The sequence below is a fragment of the Thalassophryne amazonica genome, chromosome 6 (assembly GCF_902500255.1).
Source record: "Thalassophryne amazonica chromosome 6, fThaAma1.1, whole genome shotgun sequence".
Classification (NCBI taxonomy): domain Eukaryota; kingdom Metazoa; phylum Chordata; class Actinopteri; order Batrachoidiformes; family Batrachoididae; genus Thalassophryne; species Thalassophryne amazonica.
Window position 1 is genome coordinate 68,310,508 of NC_047108.1, and position 21,695 is coordinate 68,332,202.

Consider the following 21,695-nt stretch of genomic DNA (forward strand, 5'->3'; position numbering starts at 1 on the left):
CAAGATGTTGAATTGATTTGAAGTTATACTCTGATTAAAAGTGTTCCTTTAAATTTTTGAGCAGTATTTTATTCCCTCATTTCATCATGCATAAGTCAGCAGATGAAATGTCTAAAGCACTTTTCATAGATTACAGATTTTCTGGAGTTCAGTTAAATCATCCATCCATCCATTTTCTATACCCGCTTACTCCAGTTAAGGGTCATGTGGCAGCTGGAGCCTATTCCAGTGATCAATGGGCAAAAGGTGAGGAACACCCTGGACAGGACACCAGTCGATCGCAGGACCACATACAGACAAACACATTCACATCCTCACTCACACCTACAGTCAATTTAATGTTTCCAGTTCACCAAACCTGCATGTGTTTGGAGGTGGAAGGAAGCTGGAGCACCCGGAAGGAACCACACAGGCATGGAGAGAACATGCAAACTCCACACAGAAAGGACCAGATGTGACGCCATCCCAGGGCCTTCTTGCTGTGAGGCAACAGTGCTAACCACTAAGCCACTGTGCCGCCCTCACTTATATCAGTCATTTGGAAATTGAAAGAATATGACACAATATGATGAATCTGTCTGAAGCCGGCCATCCTCTAAATGTGATTACCAAGAAACTACTGCAACTCAGAATTAGTTACAATCTTCACTGGCTGTGACCGGGAGTCAACATAACATTTTTTGTTTTTGCTTCAATTGTCGCAGGTTAATGGAAGAGGGACAATGGAAATATATTTGGAGCAAAGAAAACTTTTTCCAACAAGGAGACCATCACTGTCCAAATATCAGAAGTAGTCATCACACAAATCACAAATGAGGGGCTTAGGGCGAGTACACACTGCTACATTTTCACTGGAAAATGACCCCTTATCAGTCCAATTTGGCCTTTCATCTACACTGATCCACCATTTCCCCCCACCACAAAACAACGCTGTTCAAACTACACCCCAGAGCAATTCAAAACAAAATCTTCGGAGTTGTTTCTGTGTGTGGACACTGTCACCATTTCTTTTGGTAGATGGTGCAGTAACACTAACTGCCAGCAGGGGAAGCAGTAATATGTGTCATCAGTGTAGAGCCCCTCTTTGTAAGAAAGAAAAAGGAGTCTCTCGGACCAGCCTGACACCAGCATGTGCCAGTAATTTTCCAACATCCCTGCATATTTTGGACTTAAATATCGCTCGTTACAATTCACAATGGACAAGACCACGTGTACTGCATGCAGTGCTTAGGTTTAATGGCTCTTTGGTGAGGTGGACGCATTATTAATCAAAGAGGGAACAGCAATGCAGCCTGGAATCAAGGTGAGTTGGTGCTGGTCAGCCAATAGGTTGACCTGGGTTTGATTCACGCTCATGACACCTATGTCCTTGGACAAGACACTTAATCTACATTGTAATCTACAAAATGCGCAAAAGTGAGCTGGACCTGAACAAAAATAGAGGCAAGTTGCTGTGACATCCAGGCATTCAAGCCTTCTGGGACTGAAGCCAAAGGCTCGTTGCCTCTCCAGTGTAATGCTTCACCAGTCACAGTCACTGAGCCGCCCCGAGTCCAGCTACTCATGAGGACAAAGGAAGACAACAATCCATATTAGCACTGACCTCCTGAATGCCAAATCTTACTCCCCTGGGATCAGGCACAGCAAAACTGACAAGAACCAGTTTGCAATGAGAAACAATGACGGCAAGCATGTAAAGAAGACAATCTCCAAAGAGCTACAACTAGATAACCACCACACGCGATACTGTTACACTGCTGACACTGACAATAGCAAACGGCAGAAAACAATTGACACCAGAAAATGACCTTTAAAATATATAAATTCTTTACATTGCCTACCCAGATATATCAGTCTCCATTAAAGTATATGGCAGTAATAAATTCTTGTGTATTGCATCCTAAAGTTGACGTGATGCGCTGAAGTGTTTCTTATTCCTAAATGCTTCACAAAGCAAGTTTGTGTTTGAGAATTTCGGGGTTTATGCTCTTCAGTTTCACTCAAGGGAAATACTGGAGCATAGACATGATCCATTAGGACAATTATCAATAAGCCATATTATTACACACAGTTATAACAAAATGCTCAGAAAGGGCAGACACAGTCAGTCCAAAACAGCTAGCAGTCACAGTTAGTGGTCTGTGGTAGCAGAGCTTTAACTCGGTTCAGCAGCACACACGACCTGTCACTCAAACTAGCCACGCCCCTAGTTATTCATAACCTTATGCCTTAAAACAGTGGTCACCAACCTTTTTAAGCCAAAGATCCCCTAGCTCTGCCTGAGAAGAAGACAAGATCTACCAACTGTACTGTAAACAAAAATAAACAAGAACAATAATACTACCAAAAGGAAAATTCTTTAGTTTAACAGTATTTGAGAATATTATTTGAATAGAATTCAAAAACTGTCTGTCTGGACACTGGACACATCCAAGTCTCGGCTGTCGTCTGTTTTGATTTGTTTTTTGTTATGACTGTTTTTTCTGTGCTATGGGTTTTTTTTTGCTCTCCAGTGGTGCTGTGTGAGTTCAACACAGCAGCAATGGAGGTTTTTCTTTTCCAAATTCTTTTCTTGTTTGTGCTTTTATTTTTATGTTCATGTACCGGACTGGCTTATGTGTGTTGTTGTTTGTTAAGTGTGACATGAGGCCGGTCAAGGTTTGCTCAGCCCTGCTCGTGACCTAGGGCAGGGATATACATCTGGAGCTGGTCCCTGGGTGCCAAAAAGGCGACCCTCTGCTCCTAACTGGCAATTAGGATGGGTAAAAATGCAGTAAACACATTTCGTTTGCAGGGAACATGTTCCTATGTGCATATGACAATAAACTCCTTTTGAATCCTTTGAATCCTTGAAATTCAATGAATTTAGAACTGTTTTCTGCTTTTGGTATATTTTAGTGTAATATTTTATAAAGATTTAACAAGCTTTATATTTTATACTACTATAAATGCCACATTTGCTTTAAGAAATAAATTTTAGAATGCTCGAAAGACCAAATGCTTCAGAATTTGTGAAAACAGAATGTTTTCTGAAGTAATGAGTTAATTTGGTCTTTTGAGCATTCTGAAACAGAATTTATTTCTTGAAGTCTTAGTTTTTTAAGTCATTAAATATAGTTTCTGCAGTAGTGAGCATGGCTTCTTTAAACAAATCACCGTCTGGTAAACGGCTTTTTGTGTTTAGCCAAGATAGACTCACGTGAAACGAAGCTTCTGTGGCAGCCTGTTTGAAGGTTTGTGAAAAACAACTGCTGGGCTTTCAATGCTATTTTCAGTTCGCCAACCTTTTTTAGACGAATAGAGCTCTTGGCAAGTAGTTGTCTTTAAACTTCAGGTGGTGGTTTCGTGGTGCCGCTGCAGGTTCCCTCGTTTAGAAAGCGCCTGCGGTTGGTGGCATAACATGCAAGCACACTTGTCCTTCACCATGGTAAAAATAAATTCCTCCTCTCATTTTGGATGAAAATGGTAGGTCTGACTTTTTTCGCGAGGTATCTGCCATTGCCATTTTATTTATTTATTTATTTATTTATTTTTGCTTTAACTTATTCTTCTTCGCTCTTTTTTGGACTTGATGAACACATACAGCACCACTCGGTCATTGCAACCCATACGGTGGTTGATCTTGGAACTACAGCAGGGACCGTGTTCCCATTCAATGATTGAAAACTATGTTCATAAATCTATATATGCTGCGGCAGCTTCAACCAAATTGGTTGAGACTTAAGAGATCCACTAGGAAAGGCTTATAGATCTACCTGTTGATCACGATCGATGGGTTGGTGACCACTGCCTTAAAATGTTAACTGGTGAGGTTTTTTTTTTTTAAATCACCCCCTGTGCCGTTGATTTCTCCTCATAAGTTGAACATTTTAACTTGGGCTTCTATGAAAATGTGCTCAATCGCTTTTGGACTAAGTCTCAAGCAGCCATTCAAGAAACCACAAGTATTCCTGGTAGGCTTCATTTCAGACGGCTGGAAGTTGGGGCTTGGCTTTAATACAAAACACATTACAAACAGTGATAACACTGTCTAAAATAAAAAAAAAAAAGCTCACTCAGTCTAAGCCAGGGTGCATAACAGCAAATTTCCAGATATAGACAGAATGAACCCTCTTATAAGTTGCTTAAAAAGTACTGCAACTCATATGATGTTTGTATTTCTTCCTTCTTCTTACTTTTGAGATGTGGGAATGGATCAGTTGTCTGCTTGCATGGCTGCCGTCCAGGTGGATGCAGGGATGTGCAGCACCAGTGCTGCTCACAGACATTTCACTCACGAAAAGAAAACCTTGTTTTTTTTCACCTGAATTCACAGCTAAAGATCATGTTGACTTGTTTTTAACACAGTAAATTAAGGGAATCCTCGTTTTTTGTGATAGTTTCAGCATATGCTCAATACTAAGACATTAAAGTAAATACACCAGATGAGAAAACAGATCCTCCTAAAAACAACTGAGGAACACTCAAACTGATTCATCCATCTAGATCTCCCCTACTTTTCCTCTCCTTTTTTGAAGATCAAGCAATGGCAAAAAGTTGAATAATTCTGCCTCTTTGATCTGAGCACACAAGTGAGAGTTCATTTCCATTTTTGATTTTTTTTTTCATCCCCTTCCTTTCTGTAAGAGTGCCAGCATCAAGATTTACCTTGGTGTGCAAATGTGCTGGATTAGGTTAAAAGGAAATCTCGCTGCACTCTCAAAGCACAAGTGCAGATGTTATGAAGTTAATTAAAAATGTAGCAATTCGTTTCTACGTCCCAATTTAGGCTGCATCAAATGGAAGAAAACAGAAGGAAAAATGACATGAGAAAAGTCTATAGAATGGTTTTATTTATTTATTTTACATGCATGACCGTGTCAACAAGCAGGAACACTTTATTATATATATATATATATCTATATATTATATATATATATATATATATATATATATATATATATATATATATATATATATATTTATTTATTTATTTATTTATATATATATATATATTTATTTATTTATTATATATATATATATATATATATATATATTATATTTATTTATTTATTTATATATATATATATATATATATTGTTTTCTTTAAAAAAAATGCTTCATTTTCAATTTGTCACATGTCCATGTACACTGATTTAAAAATCCCTATTCACAGAACTTTCCAATATTTATATTTGTCAAACTGTGTCAATTGATAATATCAAGCTCACTCACTCATCTTCAACTGCTTACTCTAATTAAGGGAGACTACAGTACTAAATTTACACCAGTGAAGCCAGTGCCTGTGTGCCACAGGTACATTCATCCCCGGTGAACTTTTGTAAAAATGGTGCAATCTGGCATATTATTTGCACCATTTTTTTTGTGACTGCGCATGATCAGTTTTTAGATCAAGATTTATCAGATAACACACTTGTTTGTTGATTTTGAACAGGACCAGCAGAACTCCCAACGTACCATTTGCGTACAGCCTCCTATAGTTGATAGACATAGACAACATTCCATATTGCACATTTTTGCACACGTTTTGGCATGTAATTGGGTATGTAGTTATTGTCGTAATTATTTCTATACCTGTCCTGGCTGTGGTCTCTATGTTTTTAATGTGAGACCTTGTGTGCACTGAGCCGTCATTTCCAGCTATCAGTGTGTCTCTGGCCGGCGATCAGCTGAGAGGCGCCTCGCTGTGCTATGTGCACTCTGGCTGGCCGCTCTCATCTGTACATACGTACATATCAGCAAGTCATGCACGTGTGCAATCATTACACTGGTTAAATTGTGTTGACCAGTGTAATAATATGTATATGTTACGGACATGAACGAGCGAAGCTCTTCAGCACCATATCATTTAGGGTCATTCAGACTTTATTTGAGTAAATGCTTCAGGGGAGCATTAACATGGCTAAAACTTTTCAGCTTCTGGGTGGCCTCCGCCCCTTCCCCCCAGACTCCCCGCGTTTTTAAACATTTTCTTTTTTTTGCCTTTCAGCTTCTGGGGGGGCTCCACCCCACAAATCCCCCTAATTACAGCCTTCTTAAACCCCTGCCACTTTAAGCATTTTTTTAATGTAGATGTAAATTAATATTCAAAGTTTTCAGCTAGTTGGCAGTAGGGCTGTACCATATGGCCAAATTATCGTATCTCAATATTGCCATATCAATATGCAATATGACTATGATTTCACACAATGTGCAGCAAATGAAAATTAAACATTCTTAAACAAAAACAGTAATAATACCACACTCATTTTGCAATCATCATAACGTTAAGATACTGTTCCCTCCAACGGTATTGGAACACTTAGTATTTCACACATTTTAAGTTGTTTATGCCATTTCAAATACAAGAAATATATAAAAAATATAAACAAAAAATTTAAAAAATGATCTTCCTCAAACTTCGTCCAAACTGAAATCAAATCTCTAAAACTGATAATACCCTGTAAACAATAATCAATTTTCATTGCCGATTTTTCTTCAGGACAAGTCAGGGGATGGAAAACATAAAACATTTCTAAGTCAATGAACATATCTTGGACTTTATTTACATCAGTTATGAAGAAATACAAAGTTATTCCACCAAACATCAATCTAGGCTTGTATCTCAGATGTACTTTCTGTCAAATTGTTACTGAACATTCAGGTCTTCTTTTTCTCCTCTACACCACTTCATCGGGAGGCTGGATTTTCTATTTTTAATTATTTTATGTCAAGTTGTAGACATTTGCTTTCACCTTGAGCTTAAGGAAGATAACTCTAGATTTATTTATTTATTTGTATTTGAAATGGCATAAAACTGTTGTATGGCTGGGGGGCCTGGCTGCCTTTTTGTTTCTGTCTGTTGGTTTTTCCTTCCAGGTGGCTTGCATTTGGGACTGAGTTGGCTGTGTTGCTGAGGTATCAGGACCTCACCCTGATCACCTGCGGCTCGTCAGGACTCACAGCTGTGGTGCATCTATATGGATTGGAACATGGTGGCATTTAAGACTGGAGTATACAGTGTGTATTGCCAGAGACTCGACCTTGTGACCAGACGGGTGAGATCGTCGTCTCCGGGAGCCATCTCATCATCAGTGGATGCAGAGAACGTCCAGGGTTTGATGCACGGTCTGTGAAAGAGGAGGGGGTGAGGTCTCACGCTCGTCAGCACACTTCCTGATGGTACGTTAGATTTTGTGACTAACGTTTATACAGTCAGTAAATGTGGTGTCCCTCACACCTTATTATATGAGCTGTACGTTAGTCATGTATCGGCTTCCACTGCAGTGGAGTTTTGTGAACTGGATGTTCCATGCCTGCAGGTTGGGAAGATGATTAGTAATTAAGACAGGAAGTGTTTGCTGTTTATGTAAACCTTTGAGTGGTCTCTCTGTGTGTAGAGTGTGGACTCACAATAATGGTTTCCTTCTTTCACAGACTCGGTTTGGTTTGCGGGCCACCTTGGGGGTTGTCGGCGGTGGTCCTTGGGTCCGAACGGCTTCGGCTCGAGACCGTTAGCGCTGCTGGGGAGCGCACCGTATCACCACCACGCAAGACCGCGCACATCTTTTTGTTGTTTTGTATCAATGTTATGTATTAAATTCAGTTATCCTTTGTACCGTGCTCTGCTTATTTTATACTGGGTCCTTCAAACGCTGGTCGGTTCTCCGAGCTGCGTCCGACACTAACCTAAACAAAGTCAATGTGTGAAATGCCAAAGTTCCAATACTTTTGAATACAGTTGAGACAACACTCCATGGCATGTGTATTTTTTAAGTGAAATGCATCATCCTGGTGTCACTCAGAGAGCAAAATTAAGAGGTCATTTAGTCCTTTTATTAGTCCATTTAGTCATTTTAATCAACAGCTGCCTGCTCGTTTAAAAATCACTAGGGACATGCACATATATAAGACAACTCGAATTAAAGGCGAAATGCTGCTTTCAACAACCTGGACCTCATTTTTGCCATAAAATACAGTTGTTTAAAATAAATAAATGGTAAATGGACTGCATTTATATAGCGGTTTTTCCATCTGCATCAGACACTCAAATCGCTTTACAAATAATGCCTCACATTTACCCCGATGTGGGGGTGCTGCCATACAAGGCGCTCACTACACACCGGAAGCAATAGGGGATTAAAGACCTTGGCCAAGGGTCCTTAGTGATTTTCCAGTCAGGATTTGAACTGAGGATCTTCTTGTTATGTGTCGGACGCAGCTCGGAGAACCGACCAGCGTTTGAAGGACCCAGTATGAAATAAGCAGAGCACGGTACAAAGGCTAACTGAATTTAATACATAACAGTGATAATAACAAAAAGGTGCGGCCTGGCGTGGTGCGCTCCCAGCAGCGCTAACGGTCCGGAGCCAGAAGCTGTTTCGGACCCAAGGACCCCGCCGACACCCCCCAGGTGGCCGCAACAACCGAGTCTGTGAAAGAAGGAACCATTATGCGAGTCCACACTCTACACACAGAACACTTAAAGGTGTACAAACAGCAAACACTTCCTGGCTTGATTACTGATCAGCTTCCAAACCTGCAGGCATGGAACATCCAGTTCACAAAACTCCACCGCAGTGGAAGCTGATACATGACTAACAAACAGCTCAATACAATAAGGTGTGAGGGACACCACATTTACTGACTGTATAACTGTTAGTCACAAAATCTAACGTACCTCAGGAAGTGTGCTGACGAGCGTGAGACCTCACCCCCTCCTCTTTCACAGACTGTGCATCAAACCTGGACGTTCTCAGCATCCGCTGCTGATGAGATGGCTCCCGAGACGACGATCTCACCCGTCTGGTCACAAGGTCGAGTCTCTGGCAAATACACACTGTGCACTCCAGTCTTAAATGCCAACATGTTCCACTCCATCCAGATGCACCACAGCTGTGAGTCCTGACGAGTCGCAGGTGATCAGGGTGAGGTCCTGACAGCCTCAGCAACACAGCCACTCAGTCCCAAATGCACGCCACCTGGGAGGAAAACCAAAAGACAGAAACAAACCGGCAGCCAGGCCCCCCCAGCCATATAACACTTCTGGTCTCAAGCCCAATGCCTTAACCACTAGACCAGGGGTGGCCAAGTTCGGTCCTTGAGAGCTACCTTCCTGACACTCTTAGTTGTCTCTCTGCTCCAACACACCTGAATCCAATGAAAGGCTCATTAAAAGTCTGCTAAGTCTTTCTTTGGATTCAGGTGTGTTGGAGCAGGGAGACAACTAAGAGTGTCAGGAAGGTAGCTCTCGAGGACCAAACTTGGCCACCCCTGCACTAGACCATCATTGGTGAGTATTGGTTTACTTACCAGTATAATAGTAAGTCCCTTCGGCTGCTCCCTTGTTTGCACTCGGGGTCGCCACAGCAAATCCAAGGTGGATCTGCATGTTGATTTGGCACAGGTTTTACGCCGGATGCCCTTCCTGACGCAACTCCACATTACATGGAGAAATGTGGCAGGGGTTGGATTTGAACCCAGAACCTTCCGAACTGAAACCAAGCGCATTAACCACTTGGCCACCACCCCTGCTACTTACCAGTATAATGTTGGTGTCATTATTAGTCCACGGTTCAAACGACATGTTCAGTTAAAATCTGAGGCAAACACTTCTCTTCTTCTACTAAGGTGGATTAGAACTTTTTGTGGTACACAGCACCAACTACTGGATGTGAAGAACCTAGCAGTGAATATGCCTCACTGATTTCAAAATGCAGCTCTTTTCAACCAGAAATGCGGTGCCGTGACATGTCAGTCATCTGTGTCCAATCAGATTTCAGGGGAATCCAGTGCAACCCTGGCCTCTGCTCTAGCTCCACCCATGCCAGGAAGTGTTCAACATTTGACATTTCTTGTTTCATCATGGACTCAAAATTTGTCACTTCCTGTTTCAGTGTGAACTTGCCACTGAGTTTCCATGAGATTCCATGAGATCTTGTCTGTCATTCCAGGAAGTGTCAATCCAGGAAGTGTTTGACATTTGGCATTTCCTGTTTCTATGTGGACTCAAAAATTGGCACTTCCTGTTTGTGACTCCCTGTACAATGAGTGAGCTTCACGCTGCTGTGCAGCATTTCACTCATAATATCTTACTTTTTTCTGTAGTAGAATTGGGTTAACACTATATATTACTATGTGCAAAAAATCTCTTTAAATGGCAACAAAGGTGGACCTTTAAGAGGTTTGGGGTGGTGGGAGGGGGTGATTTCCCACTCCTCACTGCTGTGGGTACGCCCACAGCTCCAAAAGACTGCACTATCAGGGGGTTTTAGCCTCCTGGTTAGAGAGTCTGACTTCCATGCCGGAGATCGTGAGTTTGCATCCTGAGGGGAGCGAATGGACACAGTCATAACAACACAATGCAGAGTCAACAAGTAAAGCAAAGAATGCATCAAAAAAATCTAATCCAAAATGTAATGCAATTTTTTTATGTAGAAATTTATTTGTTATTTTTTTTATTGAAAAACATAAACTACATTTACATAAGTTTAATTAACTATACATTGTTAAGTTACTAAAACTTTAACAATTAAATTTCTGAAAATTATTTTATTTAAGTGGGCAAACTCAAATGGTTTAAGGTAATTGGTTTCCTCAAATGGTTTGAGTTCAGCTAACTCATTGAGTTTTACAGGGCGCTGTGTTTGAAGGGCTGAAGCCTGAAGAGTTTCATGAGATACAGAAGGGTGCAGACTCTGAATTGGGATACAACCATGGTCGCCCATGGTGTCTCCTGATCATAAATTTATTAAATGTGCTTTTATCTTATAAATTTGTTTGAATATTTAAATTATTTGTGAATTTGTGTTGAACATATTTAATGCAATTTAATTTAAGCAGGTTTGATCATTTTTGGGGATACAAAATTTATTTGGATGAGTATTTCCCCATGTGATTCTGACACCGGAACAGACCGTTAGCTGGCTTTCATCTTGTTGAACAGGTGAGGTACTGTAACACTACTGGGAAAAAATTAAAGTGAATATTTCTGGTAATACATATGATTATTTGTGGTTTTGTGTGTTTTGATGGCTCAAGTTAGCTTGTCTGCTAATGCCATGTGTGATGGTTGGGTACTGGGTGGGTTGCAGTCTGAAGCCTCATCAGTAGTTGTCACTGAGAACGACATAATGCATCTTTTAAATGTATGCTTGTTTCTTTCTCTTTTTAAAAAAGTATTTAAAGTGGTTGAAAATGCAATTTTCAGTATTTTAATGGGAAATAATTTCTTTGATTGGAAGGAGATTTTTAAGAGATCAAAGTGTAGCACAGAGGCACATGGTCACTTCCATTCTGGAGGCAAATATACACAAGGTGAAGACAGATTGTCCTTGGTAGAAGTAATAAAGACATTTTAAGTACCCCCTCTCCCCCGCCCACCCCAACAATCTTCTCAACAAGTAGCACACCTTTACTCATGTCAGCTAAAATGGCATCAGTATGTTGACACAGGTCCTGCACCTTTACACCAAGTCTTCGATCTCCTCCCAAATAATTGTGCCATCCACAGAAACAGTGTCAAGTCTCTGGGTGCCGCCCACCCCTCTCCACTCCCCCTGTGTGGGTGATGCTTCAGGAGGGTGGGGGTGATTTCTGCACAGGTGTTGCAGCTGCATTCGTACATAATTCCTCTCTGTGCCAGCCGTGCGTTAGCCTGCCTCCCTCCTGTGGGACCCCTCCACCACTGAGTGATATTACAAGCGGCAGCCGTGCGCCTCTGATCTACATGCGCCGGGCTCCCTCCTGGTCCTGGGTGAATAGCGCTTGACTTGTTCAATTTGTTTAGAAGCTGCGTTCGAGGCTTTGAAGCCACACATTTTAGCATAAATCATAACCTGTCTCCTTGCGCACAACTGCTTTGAAATGCAACATCTGCTTTTGAAAACCGTGCTTTACAATTAGTTAAGCAACATCAATAGATCGACTCCCGATCGTTTTCTTGGTAATGAGGTGCTTTGTGGGAGCCCTGCTTCGCTCTCAGAGGCCGAAGTCCGGAGGTCAGTTTCCATCAGGTTCAGCTCACTGGGACGAGGCCGACTTCCTGAGTGTCCCAGCGTGCTGTGAGTGCAGCCAGACACGTGTGCTACTAAAGTGGGTTATCCCGCGTGGTAACCTACTTAGGAAGTGTCACGGTTGTGGGGCATGTTAGCAGGCTGTGTTGTTTACTCTTTCATCATGCTCTTCAGGTTCCCTGTTTGTTGGTTTGTTTTGCAAAGCACAGCCTTCTGTTCAGTGGTGGGAAAAGTGCGGAATCAACGTCCCGGAGAGCAGGCTGACGTTGACACTGAAAAGCTCAGCGTGTCACTAACCATTTGTCTGAGTGACACTGACGCGCAGGTTGGATCTCCGGAGAAAATTGTCCGCCGTAGGAAAAAAGTGCACTCTTCACGTTTTGCTTCATGAATTCTCAAATGTAGCTGATCATCTGAATTAAAGAATTATACACACAGCATCAGCAGGAGTTCCTGCTTTTTTATACTAAAGTTCAATCTAATCCATCAAATCTCACTGGGTGCATTAAAAATTCTTTTTGAGGGTTAAAGGGGGAAATAATGAACCCAAAGATTTTATTTTCACAGACAAGCATTTGATCAGTAGTCATCAATTAAAGTTACTGAGGTGCAAGTTATACGGTGAGGATTAGATGAAAGAGGCGCAGTGTCATTTTGTCCCTCCTCCTTGGTTCACAGTGTACACAAACAGCCGGCTGATCCCAGGCATGCCGGTGACAGGCCGACACTTCCCCTCACATTACCCAGGCCGAGCTGAGACAGGGGCTTAACTGATAGCGGCATCACTCGTGCACATTTACAAATAAACCTAATGCTCTGCACGTGCAGCCGTCCTGGAGTCAGGCCATAAGATACAATTAGCATTCTACCACTGGTTCCTGTTTTTGCTTCCAAGGCAAAATATATCAAACAGGATTTATGGCGTTAGGCTTCATTTATCCCCTTCTGATGTGAATTTATGCATCAGGTTTGTTGCTAGGTCAGAGTTGACATAGAATGGCAGTCAGTACCACTATAGCTTAATTTTCTCGTGTTATATTTAAGCAACTCCAACAAATTATGTTGCCAGTGATGCAGAAGGTCATACTTTGTGCAAGAGCAAAGATCACAGATCACATGACTGCTCAATCATTAAAAAAAAAAAAATCAAGACATTTTCAAGTTTCTCATCTTATGTTGCTCTATAACTCATACTGCAGTTTTTACCTTACTCTTTGTAAAGATCACAGATGATTTTACTGCTCAATCAAAAAGGATCAAACTGTTTTTCAAGGTTTTTTTTGTCATATTTAATCACTGACAAATTATGCTACATCTGAAGCTCAGTGTTGTACTGCAATTCTTAATTTACTTTTTGCAAGGTCAGAGGTCACAGACAATGACGTTACGCTGTAGCTTAAAAAAAAAGTCAAGCCTTTTGTTACGTTTCCTGTCTTAGATTTAAGCAACGGTATTAAATTATGTTGCTACTGAAGTACAATATCAGACTGCTGTTTTGAACTTTTTGCTGTTCATTTTTTTTAATCACACTATTTTTCAACCATTTTGGCTTATGTTTTCACTGATGTTTAATGCTATGTTTAATCCAACTTTTCTCAACTTCAAATGTCAGTGAAAATCAAAAATGTTGCTTGGGGGTGGATTAGGGCTGAAGCACATCTTAAATTGTTCTACAGTGTGATGCAAAAACAAGGCTTTTATGAGTTTGAACCAAATGATAGAGAAAATGATTTGAATCACCTTCAGTACTCAACTGAAGCGCTTGAAACACTAAATCTCATCCATAGTCTTTCTCATAGTTTATGTGTATTTTGTTACCATCACTGTATAGAGTACCATAGTCTCAGCTGAGGGTAGGCGATAAAGGGGTTACAATGAAAGACGCAATAATTGTTGTGTGGGGCCGCCAGAAGAGGAGGTACTGCTGGCCCACCACCAGAGGGCGCCCTGCCTGAAGTGCGGGCTTCAGGCACGAGAGGGCGCCGCCAATGGACACAGCCGGGGGTGACAGCTGTCGCTCATTACCTCTTGACAGCTGTCACCCATCTACTCAAATCATCTCACTCCATAAAGACCAGGACGTCATCTCCACCTCGTTGCCGAGATATCATACTTCATAGGAGGTAATATCCTCAGCCTTTGTGGAATATTGAGACATCTGTTTATTGTGAGTGTTTGCAGGAGTCCGGTCCTTTTGTGGAGGATGTGCAATACGGCACTCTTTTTCCTCTGAGGACGCGCTGCAAGTATTGAGTGAGAGGTGGAGGTGGCATTCCCACTGTTGTTGTTACTGGGTGTACACACACCCCACACTTGACTGTCTTTGTGTCTTCGCCAGCAGTACCAGATCCGACAGTCGGGGATGGTGTGATCACCGGGAATTCGGGACTTGGCGGGCTCCAGTATCACCAGGTTCTGGGCGGCGGAAATCGTGTGGTTCCGGCTACTTCTCAGGACAGACGTCTTCTATCCTCGAGCCTGCCCACCGTCACCTCTGTGTATTGACTGTTATGATATTCTGTGGATTGTCTGTATGTTCATGTGCACAATTCACAACATTAAATTGTTACTTTTTTGGCTCATCTATGACCGTTCATTTGCGCCACCCTGTTGTGGGGTCCGTGTCACTACACTTTCCCAACAGGATATCTCGGACAGCGTCATGGACTCCGAGAGGGCGATCACCCCTGGCTGTTGAACGACCAATGGAGTAGCAGGGAGCGCAGGCGTCTGCAGGAGACGTGATTGGGTGAGCTGCAGCACATTCTCACCGCCTTTACGGCTCGGTTGGATCAAATGACTGAGCAAAACATCCTCCTGAACCGCAGGGTGGAGGCTCTCTCCGCACACGATGGCGATTGCGATGGCCTCGGGCGCTGCTGCAGCTCGTCCCTCCTGCCGACCTGTGCAGGATATAAACGTTCCAGTGGTGGTTCAACAACCCCTCCCCACCATCCCCTGAGATACATAAGCCCTCCTGAGCCGTACGGAGGTTGTGTGGAGACTGTGCGCGGACTTTTCTTATGCAGTGTTCGCTCGTCTTCGCACAACGTCCCGTCATGTACGCGTCAGATGCTAGTAAAAATAGCTTAGTGATTGCTCTGCTTCGGGGTAAGCACGCGCCTGGGCTACGGCGCTCTGGGAACAGAACTCACGGTTGTTATCAGCATACACTGGGTTTGTGGGGGAGTCAGAACAGTGTTTGATCACCCTAACAGAGGCGGAGGACCGCTTCAACCGTGCTGACTGTCAATGAGACAGGGACGCGCCGCCCTTCGTAAACGGACTGTCGTTGGTTCTGAAGGAGCAGCTGGTAGCTAAGGAGGAACCGCGGGATTTAGATGGGCTTATCGCATCTCGTTATACGGTTAGACAATCGGTTGGAGGACGCCATCGGGAGCGAGGCGAAGGACGTGACCGGATACGCGCCGGCCCCTCTCCCTTACGGTTCGTAAGGCCGCGCCCCTCCCCCTCTCCACAGCCGCAGCACTTGTGGGGCAACAGCTCCCCCTGCTGACGTTGTTAGGGAAACGCACAGGGCCAAATGGGGAGGCTGATCCGTGGAGAGTGTTTTCTCTGCAGCTCAACTGAGCACACACAGAGAAACTGCCCCAAACGGCCAAAACGACAACAACCGCCCTTAGAGACTGGGCTAAGGAGGGGTCAAACATTCAAGTGAGACACACACAAATTGCCACACGACTCCCAGTCACAATCACTGAGCGGGGATTTAAACCCTTCAAGCCCGCGCACTGGGGACACGGGGTCAGAAGGGAATCTGCTAGACAGCAGATGGGCAAGGGAGGTAGGGCTCCCTCTGTTGGCGCTTCCTTCGCCATTGCAGGTGCGGCCACTAGATGGCACCCCTCCTCGTTTACTCAACACACAAGACACAACCAGTAACTCTGGTAGTGTCTGGAAACCATCGGGAGAGATGAGTTTCTTGTGACTAATTCTACCTCCACGCGTGATTTTGGGTTCATCACATGGATGTTTGAAGCACAATCCCCAGATTGATGGCCGTCTGGGGTGGTGGTTCAGTGGAGCGAAACCTGCCATCGGGGGTGTTTAGGATCCTCGGTTCCTCCCGGTTCACAGGGTAAGGAGGAGGTCAAAGTCCCTCCCAATCTGACGGCAGTGCCGGTTGAGTACCACGATCTTGCTGACGTCTTCAGCAAGGATCTGGCACTCACCCTTCCCCCGCCCCGTCCATACGATTGTGCCCATTGATTTGGTTCCAGGCGCTGAGTTCCCGTCCAGCAGGCTGTACAACCCTCTCACGACCTGAGCGCGAATCAATGGAGACCTACATCCGGGACTCATTAGCTGCTGGGCTGATCCGGAACTCACCTCCCGATGGGGGCAGGTTTCTTTTTTGTGGGCAAGAAGATGGCGGACTTCGTCCATGTATTGATTACAGGGGGCTGAATGAGATTACGGTTCGCAACCGATACCCGTTGCCATTGTTAGATTCCGTGTTCACCCCTCTGCATGGAGCCAAAATCTTTACTAAGCTGGATCTTAGGAATGCGTATCACCTGGTTCGGATCCGGAAGGGAGACAAATGGAAGACGGCATTTAACACCCCGTTAGGTCACTTTGAGTACCTGGTCATGCTGTTCGGCCTCACCAACGCCCCCGCGACGTTCCAAGCCTTGGTTAACGACATCTTGCGGGACTTCCTGCACCGATTCGTCTTCATATATCTGGACGATATTCTCATCTTTTCTCCGGATCCTGAGACCCATGTCCAGCATGTACGTCAGGTCCTGCAGCGGTTGTTAGAGAACCGACTGTTTGTGAAGGGCGAGAAGTGCGAGTTTCACCCGCGCGTCTTTGTCCTTCCTGGGGTTTATAATCTCCTCCAACTCTCCCGTCGTCCCTGATCCGGCCAAGGTTGCGGTGGTGGAGAGATTGGCCCCAACCAACAAGCCGTAGGAAGCTGCAACAGTTCCTCGCTTTGCAATTTCTATAGGAGGTTCATTAAGGGCTACAGTCAGGTAGTTAGCCCCCTGACTGCCCTGACCTCTCCAAAGTCCCCCTTCAACCTGGTCGGATCGGTTGTCCTACTGCGCCAGTTTTGGGTGCAGCCGACCCTAGCCGCCAGTTCATGGTTGAAGTGGACGCCTCTGACTCAGGGATAGGAGCCGTGCTGTCCCAGAGCGGATGAGACCGATAAGGTTCTTCGCCCGTGTGCCTACTTTCCCCGCAGGTTGACCCCGGCTGAACGGAACTATGACGTCGGCAATCGAGAACTCCTTGCGTGAAAGAGGCTCTTGAGGAGTGGAGACACCTGTTGGAGGGCGTCTGTGCCATTCACGGTTTTCACTGACCATCGGAACCTGGAGTATATCAGGAACCGTGCCACAGCGGCTGAAACCCAGGCAAGCCCGCCTGGTCACTGTTCTTCGAGCGTTTCGACTCCGGATCACCTATCGCCACGGGACCAAGAACCAGAGATCGGATGCCTTGTCCCGTGTACACGAAGACGAAGTCAAAACAGAGCTGTCGGATCCACCGGAGCCCATCATTCCGGAGTCCACTATCTTGGCCCCTCACCTGGGACGTGGAGAAGACCGTCCGGGAGGCCCTTGCACGGAGCCCGGACCCCTGGAACCGGTCTGAAGGACCGTCAGTACGTCCCACCAGATGGCCAGAGCTGCAGTCTTGGACTTCTGTCATTGGTTCCAAGCTCTCCTGTCATCCAGGGGTGCGAAGGACCGTGGCAGTTGTCCGGCAGCGCTCTGGTGGGCGTCTATGGAGGCCGGACGTCCGGAAGATATCCAGGCCTGCACCACCTGTGCCAGGGGCAAGGCAGTACATAAGAAGGCCCAAGGACTCCTCCAGCCGCTGCCGGTGCCTCATCGCCCCTGGTCCCACATCGGCCTGGATTTCATCACGGGCCTCCCCGCCGTCCCAGGGCAACACCACCATCTTCACGATAGTGGACCGATTCTCCAAGGCGGCCCACTTCGTGGCCCTCCCGAAGCTCCCAACAGCCCAGGAGACATGCAGACCTCCTGGTCCACCACTCGTCCGTCTGCATGGGATACCCTCCGACATCGTCTCTGATCGTGGTCCCCAGTTCTCCTCACACGTCTGGAGGAGCTTCTGCAGGAAACTGGGGGCCACCGTGAGCCTCTCGTCCGGGTACCATCCACAGACGAATGGACAGGCAGAGCGGGCCAACCAGGACTTGGAACAGACCCTCCGCTGCGTCACATCCGTGCACCCGACGGCCTGGAGTAACCATCTGGCCTGGATCGAGTATGCGCATAACAGCCAGGTGTCTTCTGCCACCGGCCTCTCCCCATTTGAGGTGTGTTTGGGGTATCAGCCCCCGTTGTTTTCCCGTGGTGGAGGGAGAGGTCGGTGTGCCCTCGGTCCAGGCCCACCTGCGGAAGTGCCGTCGGGGTGGCGCTCCACCCGTTCTGCCTTGTTGAAGGCCCGGACCGAGGGCGAAGACCCATGCAGACCGCCGGCGATCCCCGGCCCCTGCTTACCAGCCCCGGGCAGGAGGTGTGGCTTTCCACGAAGGACATCCCCCTCCAGGTGGACTCCCCAAAACTTCAGGACAGGTACATTGGCCCCTTCAGGATCCTCAAAGTCCTCAGTCCTGCCGCAGTGAAGCTCCAACTCCCGGCTTCACTGCGGATCCATCCAGTTTTCCACGTGTCCCGCATCAAACCTCACCACACCTCACCCCTCTGTGCTCCCGGACCGGCGCCGCCTCCTGCTCGGATCATCGACGGGGAGCCGGCTTGGACGGTGCGCCGGCTCCTGGACGTCCGTCGGATGGGTCGGGGGTTCCAGTACTTGGTGGACTGGGAGGGGTATGGACCCGAAGAACGCTCCTGGGTGAAGAGGAGCTTCATCCTGGATCCGGCCCTCCTGGCCGACTTCTACCGCCGACACCCCGACAAACCTGGTCGGGCGCCAGGAGGCGCCCGTTGAGGGGGGGGTCCTGTTGTGTGGGCCGCCAGAAGAGGAGGTACTGCTGGCCCACCACCAGAGGGCGCCCTGCCTGAAGCGCGGGCTTCAGGCACGAGAGGGCGCCGCCATGGACACAGCCGGGGGTGACAGCTGTCGCTCATTACCTCTTGACAGCTGTCACCCATCTACTCAACATCATCTCACTCCATAAAGACCAGACGTCATCTCCACCTCGTTGCCGAGATATCATACTTCATAGGAGGTAATATCCTCAGCCTTTGTGGAAATATTGAGAATCTGTTTATTGTGAGTGTTTGCAGGAGTTCCGGTCCTTTTGTGGAGGCTGTGCAATACGGCACTCTTTTTCCTCTGAGGACGCGCTGCAAGTATTGAGTGAGAGGTGGAGGTGGCATTCCCACCGTTGTTGTTACTGGGTGTACACACACCCACACTTGACTGTCTTTGTTCTTCGCCAGCAGTACCAGATCCGACAGTCGGGGACGGTGATCACCTGGGAATTCGGAACTTGGCGGCTCCAGTATTCACCAGGTTCTGGGGCGGCGGAAATCGTGTGGTTCCGGCTCTTCTCAGGACAGACGTCTTCTATCCTCGAGCCTGCCCACACGTCACCTCTGTGTATTGACTGTTATGATATTCTGTGATTGTCTGTATGTTCGTTGTGCACATTCACAACATTAAATTGTTACTTTTTGGCTCATCTATTGACCGTTCATTTGCGCCCCCTGTTGTGGGTCCGTGCCACTACACTTTCCCAACAATAATTCTGCTTCAGGGCACAGCCCCATTATGGCCCAGTCACTCGTCTGTCCCCATCAGAAACATGACACTTTCTCTGACACTGATTTAATTCAGAACACCACAACTATTTTCCCAGACGTATCGAACATGTTTGATACTGACTGATAGGCTGTGACATTCCAGGACCGTGGCGGATTTGGGCCACGGCCATAACAGCGCGGCTTGGTCCATGTGTACTCTTTTTGGTCCAACTTTAACTCCTCATTATTCACAATAAATCTCGCTAAACCCGGCACTATCTCTCCCACTTGCAAAAAAAAAAAACTGTTCTTTTCACGACTGCTTTGGTGATTGCAGCCGAAAACAAAACAATATACCATTTTTCCGTGTGAAATGATGCTGTGTTTGTGTTGCGCAATGGCAGGAAGTAGTCAAATCCCGCGATATCACGCAGAGGTTCAAGTCTTGCAACAGTAACCTACTGTGTTGATGTCTACTTGATGATGTAGGAATTTTTGGAACTATAAAGTGACTTTTAAGATTTCAGTATTGTTATCTTAAACATGTAGCTAAAATAAGCTAATGTCTGTCCTGCTTCTCTATATGTCATTTGTGTTGGAACTTTTTCATTTGTTCATGTCCAGTATGTCTAAATTTATAACAGTGTACTGTACACCGTGTTAAACATAACTACAGGCTCTTTTGTACAGTTCTCACAGAAGCCCCATGGTTATGTCTCCACAAACACTGGTAACATCTCCACTTTTTTAAAAATGTTTTTTTGTCAGACAGAGAGGGCCATTTACATAATTAATTACGGCCATAATTAAATTATGTAATTACATTGTTATTTGTCAACAAAAAGAAATAGCTACATAATAACAATAAATTTACAGCAATAACATAAGTTGCTTTCCCTAAAACAAAAGATGGTAATACGTGTTAATACACATAATACTCAAATTATTTTCAAACAAACACGACTCAGAGATTAACCTCAAGGTCAGAGGTCACACAGTCAAACTGCTGCTTAACTGCTGTACAATAGTTGAAGTGTGTGTCAAGAAGAAGGGCCTTTATTGTCACTGTACAGACATGAATGCTTACAATTAATATTAACTACAGTTAGACACAGCTACAGTCCGGCACCCAACTCCGGATACACTGCCTTGGTCTAGGTCAGAGAAAGGAGCAGACCTTACTGTTTTTGATAGTTGGAGGAGGAAACTGGAGCATCTAGAGGGAACCCATACAGAAAGGACGAGGTGGAAAGCAATCCCAGGACTTTCGTTCTGTGAGGCAACAGTGCTAACCACTAAGCCACTGCACTGTTCATACTCATAGAATACCCATAAAATGCTGTTTCTTAATGTTCAGTATTTACAACATCCATGTACACTGTGATGTTACTGAGACACAATTATAGTATATGTTGATAGGTCTGACACAGTTGTAGCAAAGCATTATTTAAATAATGAACCTCGTGAATACTTCTGTGGATGTTCTACCAGTCCATGGTAGCCAGCGTCCTCTTTTACACCGTGGTGTGCTGGTGGGGGAGCAGCACATCCAAGAAGGACCCATCCAGGGTCCTTCTTGGATGTGCTCCTTTGTCCCTCAGGCCATTAGACTGTACAACTCCTCACTCAGGGGGAGGAGGAGTAACAGGAAGACAGAGGACAGGAAGGAGAGGAACAGTAGTAGCCAGTAAACCAGTAGCTACCAGTATGTCTGGTATTTATATTTGCAAATTGTTTGTTTACTTTCACTTGTGATACTGTGTGTGCTGCAATCCGGTTGTTAAGTGTGACGTAACACATCATGTGATTTTCAACTTCCGGCTCCAAACAAAAAAGGCGCGCTGTCATTAACACTGAGAACTGCACTGAGACGATCTGATCAGGCTGCACTTACACCGTTGTACACGGACAACAGCATTAACATCGCAACATAAAACTCTTTGTATATTGTGCCAAAACTCTCCTGGATATATTAACTGGGTTTTTAGAT

The 21,695-nt window shown here is 45.2% G+C and overlaps 1 long non-coding RNA gene across 1 annotated transcript; it reads right to left on the reverse strand.

The window, feature by feature from the left end:
* Positions 1-417: 417 nt before the first annotated feature.
* On the reverse strand, positions 418-21,011 carry LOC117511648. The gene is made up of 3 exons (XR_004561017.1): positions 20,933-21,011; positions 20,721-20,722; positions 418-432 (listed from the first exon to the last, which is right to left on the reverse strand). It is a non-coding gene; the product is annotated as an uncharacterized LOC117511648 (long non-coding RNA).
* Positions 21,012-21,695: the final 684 nt, after the last annotated feature.